This window comes from Macrobrachium rosenbergii, chromosome 23 (genome assembly GCF_040412425.1).
Source record: "Macrobrachium rosenbergii isolate ZJJX-2024 chromosome 23, ASM4041242v1, whole genome shotgun sequence".
Classification (NCBI taxonomy): Eukaryota; Metazoa; Arthropoda; class Malacostraca; order Decapoda; family Palaemonidae; genus Macrobrachium; species Macrobrachium rosenbergii.
Window position 1 is genome coordinate 42,087,951 of NC_089763.1, and position 16,665 is coordinate 42,104,615.

A 16,665-nucleotide genomic window follows, 5' to 3' on the forward strand; every position below is an offset into this window, starting at 1 on the left:
AAAGCCAAATTAACAACAATACCTGTGCTTAAAATGTCTAACTTGAATCTTTCTCTCATTCTAAAGCATTTTTGCTAAAACTAAAAAGCCACCATGAAATGGCATCATTAATCATAAACTAAGATAACTTCAGTAGCATTTCCAAATGCCATTACCATATAATGAGTATTATAAACCTCAATTTTTCTACAACTCCAGAAGCTCAACACTTTGAAGGCATCTACAGAATTCCACAGACATCTTGAAAGGTAAATTACTTATTAAGTCAAACCAGAAGAAATCCATAACCTACAGCCTGATCCCTGCCTGGAATCAAGTCACCCAAGATCAGGTATATTACCTACAAAATTCAACTCAATCCACTGAATTCTAACATGTGTCAGTAAGGGCTGTTAAGACAATGTTGTATAAATGAAAAAGTTAAACCAGTTTTGAATCTAAATCACTATAAAACTAGATTAGTAAATCTTGAAATATCCACAAAAAACTCCAAGCATTTCTTCAATACACTACCATTATTACATAACCACATGACATCAGGGACAATTACAGTGTTGTTAATTCTGGAAGATAACTAAAAGTTCAATTCACCATTATAAAACTTTCATTTCCACCAGACCTTCAGAGGAAAACAGCAAATGCATGAAATCAATGAACAATCATGAACTGAAGTAAACTTCTCAAAAATGAGCATTCAACATCTGAGTAACTTCTGTAAGAAAATGGCAACTAACTTATCAATAGCTCCTTTTTCATCCATATTTGATCAAACTTTATATGAGGATTATTTCACATCAGTTAAAACCTTCAATTATCTAAGTGACCTAAAGATAAAGACAGTTTCCTCATCTGCTTTAAATGGCAAGGAAAGCCAGTGTTCTAAGAATGCCATTGCATTCAGTAAAGTCCAGATATTTCATAGAACCACAAAACAGCCAACATGACGTTTTGTTGATAGTACAATAAACATTCTGTCCATTCAAGAACAAATATATCCATTAAAATTCCCCTGTGACTTACATTTAAACCTGTTTTTGCCTAATTACTGACAATGGCATGAATTTGTAAGGTTTCTCAAACATCAGCTAAAAACATGGCCATAATGGTATTTATCCCTTCTTTATGTCAAGTACACAAATGAAATGTCAGCCTACGACAAGAAGGTGTTTAAGCCCCAGGCTGGTACCCCCTTTTGGAACCATGGCATGTGTCCAAAATATAATTAAAAGTATTGTCATATACCAGACTGAAAGGATAACTTTCAACTTTCTAAATGTTCTAATACTCAACTTATATGTTTTACGCATTTGGTGGGATATAAATTATATCCAGGACTTAGCAATAATTTTGTGAAACAAAGTTTCAGGTAAACTACAGCAAGAAAAATCTGATGTGATACAGTTAATCAAATCTATCAATAAAAATTAAAAACTCTGCTCAAGAAAAAATTCCTGATCTCTGTAAATGATGTTCAACAAGTTATGCGAGCTTGGCCAGGAAACAGAATCTTAAACAATGAAGTCTAATAATCACTACCTAGTAAAAATTTCCCTGAAAGGATAGTTTGCCTTAGAACTTAAATACAAGAAAATCAAGTCATTCACATAATTGCTTTTACATTTAAATATATACTAAGTAATTTTAGTCAAACCCCCAATTTGAGTATAAGCCAGTCTTACATAAAAATCTCTGAAGACATCAAATAACCCTATCTACAAGTAAATGTATCCACAGAGCTCTAAGTTAAGGATTCTATCAGCTACAAACCCAACAATACATAAAGGCTAACACCACTTGGCAATATATAAATCATGACCATATTCCTTTTGCATGATGTTTCTCATTTTCTACAAGACTCATTACATGATTTAAGTTCTGTAACAAGATGTGGGAGAAAACCTTGCAAGAAATCTCAACAAAACCAAAACAAAAATGGCAAAATATATGAAAATCATAAATTTTCTTACATGTTATACATAGAAAAAATGAGCCACAGGTTTTTTGCCATTAAACATCTGTTTGATACAAAATTCTGGCTGTAAAAATCTACAGGGTTATAACACTATATCATAAGAGGCCACATGTTAAGCAATCATTTGCTCAACAGTCATAAGAGATAACTTACGCTAAGGCTTGCCTCGGTGGTAACATTACCCCACACTCCTTGGACTACCTTTCCACAATAGACTCCTTTTACATTCTTCAGCAGTGACAAGAGATAACAGGAATCCATCTGGGAGGCATAAGGGGTGTACACTGATTTTTCCCATCTTGCCAATCACCTGTCAGCTTAGAAACAGCTCTCTGAGTTGCTTTCAAAGCTGATAACTGACTGGTTATTGTAACTCCTGCTGAGGACACTCCCTCCTCGAGGCACTGCAATACTGCTCCAAGGAGTTCTTTATTTAAATCTTTCCAGATGTAAGTTAACAATCTTCAATGTTACATCCATTGTAATTTAACAATTTACTTTCAATTCGAGGTTACAAATATATTCATCAGAAATTATTTCAATTTATAAAACGGCAGAATAATCATAATTTGAAGTTTTTATTATGTAAAACTCAATAATAATGCAGTTTACATCGTTTTCAATGCACCCAGAGCATTAAAAGTAAGGTTTTCTTATGATTTTTACGATTTTCGACGATTTTCCGGTTTACGACGATTTTCGGGTTACGACGCGGCGCAAGAACGGAACCCCCGTCGTAAACCGGGGACCACCTGTATATTATATATATATGAGGACTTCTGTACTTCAACTTATGTCCCATAATAATGATTCACTAAAATATTTGGTACTAAACACAAAAACTTTACACCTGAGACCTACCACAATTTCATACTTTAACCAATTAAATACTAAATGTGTTGGTTTACTTACCACCAGAACAGATATAAATGCAGAATAAAAATGTTAAGAGTGAAGTACTTAGTCCCCGTGTGGCAATGAAACAGCAACATAAGTTAGTGTAAAATGTGCATTGAGGTCTTTGGTAAACTTGCAGTGTACAAGACTCCTTAAGCAAAGTGTGCAAGGTAACTGCTAACGCCTCTAAGCACGTCCAGTGTAAATGAAGGCTTCAGCAGTGTATATGGAGTATGAAATGATGCTTCACAGATGCACATAAGACTTAAGCAAGGCACAAAGGACACTGGGCTGCATCAGTGTAATAAAGGATGCTTCAAATTGTAATAATGTGAAGCATGCTGCATTGTGTGTTAAGTGTACGATTCAGGCAAAATCATTACCATTTAAAATAAACAGCTCAACAAGACCTTTAAGTTAACATTCATATCTCTCACATGGTTAGCCTCAATGATCTGTTCTCATGGAATATGTATGATATTTAAACTTTCAAAATTTAATTTAAAAACATTAAAAATTTAAGAGAGAGAGAGAGAGAGAACAGAGAGATGAGTGAGAGAGAGAGAGCTAGAGAGAGTGAGAGTGTTTAACTCAGCATCTTTCACATTGTCTTTCACATTGTGTTGTGAATTGAATGGAATATAGAATTTAGGCCAAAGGCCAAGCACTGGGACCTATGAGGTCATTCAGCGCTGAAAGGGAAATTGACACTAAAAGGTTTGAAACGTGCAACAGTAGGAAAACCTCGCAGTTGCACTATGAATCAATTGTTAGGAGAGGGTGCAAAGTAAGGTGGAAGAAGGAATATGAAAGTAGGTACAATAAAAGGAACAAAAGGGGTTGCAGCTAGGGGCCAAAGGCATGTTGCAAAGAACCTAAGTAATGCCTACAGTGCACCACATGAGGTGCACTGATGGCACTAACCCCCTACGGGGAAGTTGTGTTGTGGATATACAGTGATTATAAGTCAGAGCCCTTACAGGAGACTGAAGAAATGATAATGAATTAGTTGTATGTCTTCTAGTTCACAAAGAATGGAAGAGCCAGAGGGATCTAGAGGCAGAAAAAACTGTTGAGACTATTCATACTAATTCAAATAACTTTCTTGCTCCTTGTTTGTATGGAACCAACAATGCAAAGAATCCCTGCTAATTCAGGTTATTGGAGACTTCAGCCAAGGGGGACAATTGTTTAGTTCAATGTCCTCAAATTGGAAGCTTAAACCTAGATCAAATTAGTTATATGGTATAAATAAGGAGTGACAATGTTACAATTGTATGGAAAATATTTTTGGTGAATGAGAGTTTACATCAATTTTATTCTTGCAGTAAACTATGAGCCTATCAAAAATCTACCTTAGATAATTTCAAAGGTAAATGAAATTAAGATTTTGAAAGAACTGAGCAAAAAGCTGAAATACAGAAGTCCTTGTATAACAAAATCAATGAACAATTTGGTATCATAAGTTTTCCCATTATTCAAATTTTAGTTACAATTTTAACAATACCAGTTAACCAAATCTTGATTTGATCATATTACAGAAATTCAAAGGGAACTGTAAGAAATATCTTAACATATATAAAAAAGAATAATTTACATTTACCTACAAAACCCTCCATATGTCAAGACACTGTACTTCCAAGAATTCTTAAATTTCCAAAATCTATAAATTTGAAATAACACCAATGAATTTCTAAAGTCTTTTATGTTTGCAAAGTCAAAAGCATCTAGAAAATGACTTTGTTCCCATGTGAAGACAAAACTGATCCATTAATATCTCACTTTTAGTAACTATTCCAAATTCCACTGATGCGCTGAAATGACCTATACTTTAAATGGCTACTCATATGGATTCCTACTGAATAATTTTAGAGCAAGTATACCTATAACAAAATCTCCAGAACATCAAATATCTTCCCTTTGGTTTTAAATCAATTTCTTGCCTCTCTTCCCATTTTGCTGCTCAACTTCTTCAACCTCACTTTACCCCTATTTACACCATTAATGGAAATCAGTCCCACTGACCTAATTGCTGATACCTCTACTAAGAAATGAATTTCCATTTTACAACAAAATTCTGATAAATATTTAAACTGGAAAAAATGACTGGTAGCTCTCAAAATGATTTGAATCCTTCAAGAAAGTCTACCTTCAATGTGGCATTATGATGAACAAACCCTTCTCATAACTGTGTTTGCATTTTCATTTATAAAAAAATATCCTTGAGTTTACTTATTCAGACCTAAGATACTAGTTATTAACAATACCTAACTCCATTTAATGCAACACTCTGAGCCTGAGTTTACTTATGGGTCATTTACCTAAAATATTATTTTAAGAAAAAACAAACTATCCATGAAGTAACACATTCTAGTTTAGTAACAACTGGTTCACTTAGGTGAAATACAATGGTCATTAGTGCCAATCTCCCTTTACAATAATGCTGTCAATTTGAGCTTATTTACATCATTTACCTACAATACTATTGGCAACTACAAAAAACTATCCTTACAGTAACACTAAATTTTTCAACTTTCACATACCAACAGTGTCTTGAAATATGCAAGGGTACAATGACAATAATGCTCTTCATAAGATACCTAACAGCAATCAGAATACGCATTAATTTTAACTTATGTTACATAGTAAGCAAGATGCATTATTTTCAAGGCAAGCTTCATACACATATACAAATGTTTGATCATTTGACAATTATGACAAGTTCTCCTTTCATTAAAATTGAAATATAATGTACAGTAATCAACAAAATTCTGGAATATCCCTTATCCCAGAACATAAACATGTAAAAGCTTCTGGCTGTGGTATCCCTCCTGTCAAAAAAAGAAGAAAAAAAAAAAGCCTGTACATAACCTGAGTCTTGGGGTGGAACAAAAGCTTAAAAATATTACAATGACACAAGACCTAGAACCTATTAAAAATTCAATTATAAATTACGTGATATAATTCAATAACTGAAACATTCCGAGGATTAAAGATAAGAGAATATACGAGAAGCTTATCTTCATGTCCCTGCTACGATAGAAGCTAGTTTATTTATCTGTAATGATTATTGAGACCAACTATCAGGGATTATTTGAACTGAAGCAGAACCTAGTAACAGTTCTATGAAGATTAAAATTTCCCTGGTTTTATTCCACAAAACTATTCTTAGCTATACTGACTACCACGGAAGTATTCAATGAAATCTATACTTTCTAACCAATGAACTATGTAACTTGAAGATATATGAACTTCATGAAAAGGATAAAAATGATAAAAAATCTACTATAAAATTTACAAGAGCTGAGGTGTGAAATCTTTGTATCCAGATGAGTATTCATTGAACAGTGACCCAACAGATACTGCACATCCAAATGGTGAAAAATTATATCACTGCACTACAACAAAAATAGTCAAAATGTCGCCATGGCTACAAAATAGCTGATATTAACTGATTACTGATATCTACACTGCTATGAAATTCTAGTGGAAAACTATACATCCTGAAACAAGGTCAGGCAAACCTTTATTCTCTCAAACATACTCAGCTACCTGAGAGCCGATATTAACCTGCTAGGAAATTCAAGTAAACCAATTATGTATCCTGAACCATCCTAAACCACTTGAGAGCTGATATCAACTTTAAATGAAACAAAATGTTTCCTGGAACATACCCAGCTACTTTTAGCCTATAATATACCGATAAAAAATTTAATACAAAAAGCAATGTGTCCTAAACTACTTGATAGCTGATATCAAACTCAAGATTTTTACATAAAAAAAATAAAGTACCTAACAGCACAATGAGTTTTTTTTTAATTTTAATGTATATCAAGATAGGAAATTAGTACTTTTGAAAATAAACTACAGATCATTAATTATGATTAACTAACTGACACTAATAGAATGTTCAGACACCTTAGTAAAGGAAACAATGTATACTGAACCTTAAAAAGCAATATGTTAACCAACACACCAATTACACTTAAAAGAAGTCTAAGCAAGATTGTATCCTGAATAAAACTGAGCCACTGGATATATAACTAAGATATGAGTGTGTGAAATATATATCCTAAAATATTGAATCTGTAGTAGTTTTATGCAATAAACTACATATACCCTGAACCATAGTGTACAACATAATGGGACAAACTACATGTACTACAACTCCACCTATGAAATTAAAAGAAACAAAGCTGAAACCTACTCAAATTAGGGTCAGCAAGCACTGTTAGGGCCCTGATAAACTAACACTTGTACAATACTATAAACTCAACCCCTATTTTAATTATCAGAGGAGGTACAAGTATCACCTTTCTCTGGGACGATTTTCATACTTCAACTCTAACATTAACAACAATTACCATCTGTAAATATCCACTACAATCTGGTCCTTAATACAATTTGACTAATGCAAATGTAAGTGCCTCTTGAAGTTAACATTCTTCTTTTGTTGCAGATAGTACTTGCAGAATTTCATGTACGAGAATGGTGTCTATTCAATTTGTCACATTTATACACTTTCCTGAAAAGATAAAGAAGAAATTATTGACATGTCAAACTGAAATCTGGCTTACAAGTCATTAAGATAATTAACTTTAAGAAGAAATTATTGACATGTCAAATTGAAATCTGGCTTGCAGGTTACGATAATTTTAACATGCTGCAGATATCCTATACTTAAGCCCTTTTTCCTAAAAGGGAAACAGACAGGGCAGGATCTTTTTGTAGACTAATGTTGAATGTCTAGTTTTTATGTCAAGTGTATCTTAAGGAAATTTTATTTAGTCAAAAGTAAATACTAAAGTAATCAAAGATTGGATTACATTGCATAATCATAGGTTGAATTACATTGCATTATCAATGATTGGATTGCATTGCAAAACTGAAGATTGATTGCACTGCATACTCAAAGATTGGATTACACTGCATAATGAAAGATTGGATTGCATTGCATAATGAAAGACTGGATTGCATTGCATAGTCCCTAAAAAGAAAGTGACAGGGGCTTCTTGGTATAAGTTTCAATGAACAAATTACAACAGTTTGGAATCTGAAAAATACTATCATTATTATTACTGTTACTTGTGGTTAACTTGACATTCACAAAACTATTTCAGAATTTTCCAGTAACTTGGTTAATTTTCAGCACCAACATTCCAAACTCTCTATAATTTGTCTTAAATTCTACAGGTACTGCCATGTCTGGTTCAGTCATTTTCAGAAATGCCTTTTACTGCTCTCACTAACTTACTATACCGAACAATTTTATATAACTAGAACTCACCCATGCTGGGTATATGTCAGTGAAAATGAAACTAGTCTTACAGAACTTGAAGATTTCACAATGCCAAGATTTTATATACAAGTTATGAATGCTGCAAACATCTATTTGCTTTGTTCATTTCCTACTGTAATGACTAAACCTTTACCAAATTAAGTTTTCAAGAACATTCTACTAGCTACTGTACTGCATTGACAGTTCACAAACTTCAATTTTACTACAGCATTTTTATTCTGTTCTTGACTCCAGTCCAAAACTCCAAATTGCACTATTAGTTTCTATAAAACCAAAAATTCAACCTATACTTTTGGCTATATTCAACCAAAAACAGTATTTCTATCCTACCAATATACACAGTACTTTTCCTAGGCACCTCAGTTCACATTCATTAAATACTTACCTTTGTTAAAGTACTACACAACTTTTATAGATTATTTTAATCCAATTCAACCATTATTTCCTTCACGAACTTATGAACTGCAGATCACCTGGAAAGGTGATAAGAAAGTTAATTAAATCATGGAAAATTTAAGACTTTTTGCCTGCAAATTATCAAAATAAAGGATATAATTACCTATAATCAGGCTGCAAGCATTCTATAAACAGGTTTCTCTTACTATGGGGAGCACATATGGATTCTTTGGCATTGCTGAAATCTGCAGTGATTTATTAAAACACTTCTTTCTGAAATTCCACTTAGCCTAAGTAACAGCAACTGAGATGTTATAATATTGGTCTACAATGCAAAATTATTATTATTATTATTATTATTACCTCTGTTTGTCTTAATGATTTCACCTTTCCAGCTACAGACCAGGCTTCTGTTTCACAGTAAGACATTTGTGGCTATTGTAAATTTGTGGCTGTTTCTGGAAAAATCCTTAATTGCCCCTGTTGATCTGAAAAGTAAATCAAGTACCCAGTGATTAGTCAACTGTGGTTGGTCTCAGCCTGGGCAGAAATGGCATGAGACTAGCAACCAACCTCTCTAAAAGGAAAATTAGAAGAGTTATAAAGATTACTTTGGCGTTAATATAACCTAGTTATATATTTAACATTTTCCCTAAACCTATGAATATTCATTTTCCTAATAGAATGGCTAGTTACTTTAGCAAACTGATTTTTCTGTTAAGACAATTCTAAGAGCTAATGGTAGTGATAAGGACATAACCTTTACTTACAAATACCTTTCTTCAGTCTCTCACTGTTGTTCATTCCCGGTCCCCTCTAAATCCTGTACAAACCTTTAAATTGCACTGCTTTTCAATTCTGCCTATATAATCTGCATAATTCTGTCCTTTTCTCTGTATACTATTTCAAGCTAAGTTGCTTTATAAAGTGAGAGAGAGAGAGAGAGAGAGAGAGAGAGAGAGAGAGAGAGAGAGAGAGAGAGAGAGAGAGAGAGAGAGATTATGCCAAGAAAAACTACAGCCCCAAAACACATGTTCTTTCTTTAATATTTCATGCAAATTTTCTCTAGCTAGTTAAAATAACATAAAAATGTAGTCCACGAAAACCCACACTGGGTTCATTAAATGCAAGTCATGAGGACAAGACAATTGGGGGAAAATGAGTTTAACAATTTGAAAAAGCCTCGGATACTTTGGTTATAGCAAATGCATAATTCTGGGTAATATAAGTTAAGATTAAGGTAATCCTTAGCTGGTGAGCATAACCCACAAAAAAGGGTCCAGGAGTCTGGGGTGGGGGGGGGATTTATGGTACAGTACCACTGTTTTGACTGTGCCACAGACCATACTTTAATGCAAGTCTGTGGTATCCAATTGATTAAGTTGTAACATATGAAATACATTAAGATGTCCTACCAGTGTCAATTCAAAGCTAAGGAATAAAGTTTATAATTAACTTTCAAAAGCAATATCTTTAAACCTATTTTGAACAATTTAATAGTGTAAAAGCTCATAAACTGCTAAATAATGCTGCACATATACTAATAAAATTATTAATTTCTTTTAAAAACCTCTAATGCTTTTTTTTTTTATCACAGAGAAGGTTAAAATATAAAAGGAGATTTACCTTAAACTCTAAGTCAGCAACTCTGATGCAATTTTCATTAACTTAACATTTGTCCTGATTTTGTTTCCAACTGTCTGTGGAACTATGCCAATCATGTAAAGCCTTTCCTTCTGTGATATTACATAAAATCGTGAACTAAAATGTCAACAAAATCGGAAGAAATTGACACTCATATAACAGAGCAAGTTTACATTACGACTTAATATATGTCTAACATCATGAAGGAATAATTGGCTTTCTGTACTACAAAACCCATTTATAAATTAATCAAAATTCTAAAATGTTTTCAAGCAGAGAACCGAAACCATTTCAATAATAAAAATAAACATCTACAAATAACTACAGTACTTCCATTTGTAGTAGGTTTATGCTTGTGCTTCACAAAGCTCCATATAATATAAGATGCAAATAAAAACTTCACATCCTGCACCTTCCTCCAAATAACTGGGTCATTACTGTACGTCGATTTACTGCTCATTGATTGCAGCAGAGGCTGTCGAGAGTCATAACAGATCTGTAAAAGAAATTCACTTCTTAATTACCTTCAGAAGCGACACAAGCTTTCATTTTGCACACATTATGTACATAAAGTACTTGAATTACCTTCATTTTTATTTACCTGCCACTGCATTTACCCAAATCAAGCTGAACATGTCAATCATCCAGAAAACATTTAAGCATCATGCTAGAAATTCTGATTAGCCTACACATTGTGAACCATCCTTTACAAAAATTCCACTACCTATCTGATTTAATTCCAACAAAAATACCTTTTGTCAGAAAACTGTCTAATGTACTAAGATTGATTTATGTCTGTTCTACACTCCGATTGTGGCAATTTACGGTTTGTGCCCTTTTCTTAAGATGATGATTTAGATTTTGCCAGCCTTGTGCTGGCACGGGCTCTTACTCTACAGCAGCCCGAAACTTTTCTTTAGTGAACTATACAAATTGAAAATAATTTTGTTGCTTCTGGCCTACTCTTAACTCACATGCATCAGCAGGATAACCTAACCTGAGAATGGAATACCTACCACTCTACCTGTGACTCTTAGGCTACAGGACAGTGTGAGCTATCCGTAAATAATCTAAAATTTCACTATTAATGTTCGTAGGGCAGTTCAAGGTAAAATTTGACCTTAAATCATTATTGCATTTTGGACTCGGAAAATATAATTTTCAAATTTTAATGTGTTTTGAACGTTTCTGATGTTCATTAACAAATGACCTGACCAACTACACCTAACCTAACTGGTATTATTTTATAAGTTGCCAATACACAATATGAAATTGTAACCTTTTTTTAAAATCTTCATTCTCGTTATTTTGAACCTCATACACACTATGCGCAAATGATAAATATAAATTTAATCAAATTACTATTTATAAGGTAAGACAATACATGGTCCCAACCACTCTCCATAGCTAATATGGCAAAATTGTAACCAATGAACACCCCTAGGTTATGTTAGGTTGGTATTTTTAGGTTCTTTTAGGGGCCCTACCATATCCTTGCCATTTTTGCATGAAAAACCCAAAATTATTTTTCATGCAAAAATGGCTGGCTGGAATATTGACAACTTAAAAAAAATTTGGTAAAACTATAGGGTAGCTCCGCGTCGCCGACGGCACTATAAGTTGACTTTTTCTACAGTTTTTTGATTGCTAATTAAGAATTTACCTTTCATTTTTGGCGCTCGAGTCTAATTAACCTATAATTAACCCCCCGAAGTCCATCTAACAAGGGGTTTCCATACGCGATCTTCACATGACAAAGCACGGGTACGTCTGTTTCGAACGGTTCATATCCCGTCCGGCAAGTGCAATAACTTATTAATGTATGGGTGCCCAACATCCCCCGGGCCAGTACTAAACACGACGAAGGGACATTCCATTTGGCCGACAACAAACAGATGCACCGCCAGTATCAGAACCCCTAAAAGTGTAGAAAAAAACAGTTGAAAAGGTAAAAACAAGCGCGGAGCTAATATATGGAATTACCAAAAATGTTACCACCTAACATACACCTTAAGGTCCTTGTATTTCACTTGTTTTGTGTTTCCCCCACCCAAAAAGGCCCCCTTTCTCACTGTGGTCCCCTAAATTGTAGTATAAAAGCCCAACGGTGCATCCACTAGGTTTATATCAAAGAGTACTCATTTGCTAACAAAAACCTCAGGAACGATCAACGAACACGTTAAAACACAAGAAAATTATTATATTTTCAAGTACACAATGCGATAACGGATTAAAGTAAAATAATAAACACTTTAAACACGAAATTTCGCTCTGAAGCGAATAATTGCGGTTGGTTAGGCTAGCCTCTAGGCCTACAATCTGGGAGACACTTTCCTCCTGATAATAATTTTTTTTGCTGGTTACTTTTATGTAACGTTTTATTCTATCAAATATACTATTTAATGAATTTTCAACGCACCAAAACGACACTTACAATCAGTGTAATGACGATGAAGAGTAAAAAATTCCGCCGTTTTCTTCCTAAGGTAAACACAGGTCAGTATTGAGTACTGAATGGTACTACTGTATGTATATTCGGAGTGACGAAAAAATGAAAAATACAAGATTCTAAGTTTTTTTTTTCTTGTAGACTAATCTTTGTAGCTTAGTGCGAATGAAAATCATCAATTGTATTGGTTTCTTTGTGGTTCAGTAATTTGATCATATTCAAGAGGAAATAATAAAAAGTAAAGGTAAAATTATGACTTCAGTTTCATCGCTGTCAGAAGAATTTTACATTCGCACATGTTCTCGGGAATCATTTCACAACACAGGCACACAGCAGGATAAATTATCTTGTCACTTAATGCATGACTGATATTGGTTCTATTTTAAAAATGTGGACGCATGACAATGTAAATAATTTTACATACAGTACATACTGTAGTTTATATTGGTTTATTAACACACAATATGGTACGAAATTTTATTTAAAGAAATTTGTTCTACACTGCATGTAGAATGTAGGCCTACTATGAGCCATTTGATGATCTGTGGTACGTACAGTACTAGCACTTGCGGCTGGTCATATATATATATATATATATATATATATATATATATATATATATATATATATATATATATATATATGTGTGTGTGTGTGTGTGTTTATATATACACACACACACACACACACACACACACACATATATATATATATATATATATATATATATATATATATATATATATATATATATATATATATATATATATATATAGGCTATATCTTATATATAAAAGTGAATGTTTATGTGTGTATGTTTGTATACTTGGAGCTTTGTGCGCTATAGAAATCCGAACCGCTTGACCGATCTAGACAAAATTTGGCAAGTGGCCATCATTTAACCCAACTTAGAAAATAGGGTCGTTTCAAACCCATACCCCTTCCCCTTCCCTTTGTAATTTATGTGATAAAAGCTTGACCGATCTAGACAAAATTTGGCAGGTGACCATCATTTAACCCAAATTAGATAACAGGGTAGGTTTCAAACCAGTACCCCCTTCACCCTTCCCTTTGTAACTTAGTGGTAAATAAACTGTACGGGTTTATCATACCTCATTTCATGTACTCGATGACATAGAAATATATTATTGACAATGCTTTACTTTCCTGTGATTAATAATACTGTATCAAGGTTTGTGTTTTGGGTTTAGTGGGGGGTGTATTTAGGTTTAGTGGATGTGTGTGTTTAGGTTTAGTTAGGGTGTTTCAGTTAAGTGGGGGTGTGTTGAAGTTTAGTGGAGGGTAAATGGGACAGTCACCGCAGTAATACCTGGAATAAAAGCGACAGTCAGCACAGCAATACCTGGATAAAAAGGTCAGACAGCACAGTAATACATGGATAAATGGGACAGTCACCGCAGTAATACCTGGAATAAAAGCGACAGTCAGCACAGCAATACCTGGATAAAAAGGTCAGACAGCACAGTAATACATGGATAAATGGGACAGTCACCACAGTAATGTTTTGATAAAAAGGAACATTCACCGCAGTAACATCTGCATAAATGGGACAGTCACCACAGTAATGACTGGATAAATGGGACAGTCACTACAGTAATACCTGGATAAATGGAACAGTCAGTACAGTAATGCAGGATAAATGAGAAGTCCTTCAGTAATTTGGATGAATGGGACAGTCACTATGTAATATATGGATATATATATATATATATAGTATATATATGGATAAATATATATATATACAGTAATATTTGGATAAATATATATATTAGACACAGCATATATGTATAAATTTACAATCACTCATATAGGTATATATATATATATATATATATATATATACATATATGTATGTATTTACACACACTCATATATATATATATATATATATATATATATATATATATATATATATATATATATATATATATATATATATATATATATATATATAACCAGGAAATGGTGAATTCACGAAAAACCAATTTGATAACTCATTTATCCCCCTCACATCTAAATCGTGAAACTCTGCCCCCGTCAGGTTTTCCTGAATCATTCAGTTTGCAGCTTTTCAAGAGGCTAATGAATGAGCCAACACCTGAGGAATACTGTTCCTTAACATCCTTCACTTCTTTTCGCCCTTTGCTTTCAGAGAGCTGAGCTTAATGTGGGCATAGTGTAACGGCTTGGTACTTGCCTTGAGGCAGCGCTCGTAATTTACACGGTTTCTCTGCTGTTTAAGCAATAACCGTGAGATATAAGTTTAACTATTTTTGGTTAATTAGGTGTTAGGTTACCTATGACCCTTCAAAAGACAATCGGAAAGCAAAATATACTAAACAACGCTCCTGAAACTTCTCCCGGGGACGAGATGCCATAGTCTGCTGAATGGTCATTAGTAATATCATCATTTGCTTTTAAGATATTGGCAAGGATTAGAACAAAAGTGTTTATTTCAAATATTAGCAATAATTTTGCCGTGAATCGTCACAGGACATTCTCGTGTTATTTTCCCCAACCCTTCTTTTCACTTGCACAACAGCTAGGTCCACAGGTTTATCATGTAAATGAAGGAGAGATTAATGACAGTAGTATTTAGTAGTATCAGTAATGGTGCAAGTGATACTGGTGATAGCAGTAGTGACGATAATACTAATGACAGTTATAGTGATAGTAGCGTTAGTGATACTAGCAGTCATAATAGTGTTAATGAGGGGAGCAGTTATATATTTTCCATTTGTATAAGTTTTGGTAATAGTACTGATGGCAGTTTTAATGGTATTAGCTTATGTTTCATTAGTAGCGATGGTAGTGCTGTTGATAGTGTACGTATATAACAATTACCATTACTAGTACTACTTTCATTATTACCACTTACTACTTAGATTTAGCCAGCCTTGTGCTGGCACGGGCTCTTGCTCTACAGTAGCCAGTATATTACCACTTGATAAGAAGAATGTTGAATCCGCGAGACAAGATAAGGTGTAGGCCTACACAAAAGATCAGGCAAAACAATCGAAGTATTTATGTCCACTTTAGGTTTACAGCAAAATGATAAACTGCTGTAAAAATTTACATATGTTCATGTACAAAAAAGCAAAAATGCTCAATATGATTTTGTTGTCAATCGCTAACGAGTGACTTTTCTCAGAATCGAACTGAACCGGGAAATTTAACCGATATTTCACTAGAATTCACACAAGCGCTACACGACTTGAAACTCAATATCTTATTCACAAAGTGCCTGTCCAAGTTTGAGACATCACGTAAATTTATCCCATTATTAATGATGTTTCATAAAGGCTTATTAATGAATGGGTTAAATATACGAAAGTACGATTGCCTTACCTCATAGAGGTAGGATATCTGGGAAATCGGCCACAGACGATTACGTTTCTGCCTCGTCAAATTTTCCGCCAGGCAGTCAGTGAGTGATGGCCCAATTCCAAATGTAATCCATTATCAGTAAACCATTCATAAATGCAGAAACATTTAAAAAACTCAAATACAAAATTTTGGTATAAAAATTTCATTCTACAAGTGCTGCTTTCCTTTCTTGTCATGTGAATATACGTGGCGGAAAAATTTTCCGTCATCTTCGAAGTGTGACGTCATATCCGTTTCTCGAACGAATTTCCGCCAAAATCCAGCACTGCTCCACAGTCAATTCATGTGACAATTCCAATACTTTGCAGGTTACTTTGAACACTGTTTCAGACCATTTCTCGATACTTTTAACAACATTTTAAAGACCTGGTGATTTAAGAATCTTTCCCAAATACCATAGATGCTATTTGTCATCATTCCTAAGTTATAGTTTTAATTATATGTATGTATATAGTTGCACAGGATTAGTTTAACTGAAAACTCCTTTCATGTAAACAGCTGATATATCAACACAGTATAACAGCTGAGCTGATATATCAACAGGGATGGGTTTAATAAAAAAAAAACATATATATAACGCGAATGATTAGCAAAATTAAG

The 16,665-nt window shown here is 33.7% G+C and overlaps 1 long non-coding RNA gene across 1 annotated transcript; it reads right to left on the minus strand.

The window, feature by feature from the left end:
- Positions 1-3,572: 3,572 nt before the first annotated feature.
- On the minus strand, positions 3,573-12,750 carry LOC136851557 (uncharacterized). The gene is made up of 6 exons (XR_010856915.1): positions 12,643-12,750; positions 10,191-10,704; positions 8,928-9,052; positions 8,554-8,641; positions 7,234-7,394; positions 3,573-5,700 (listed from the first exon to the last, which is right to left on the minus strand). It is a non-coding gene; the product is annotated as an uncharacterized lncRNA (long non-coding RNA).
- Positions 12,751-16,665: the final 3,915 nt, after the last annotated feature.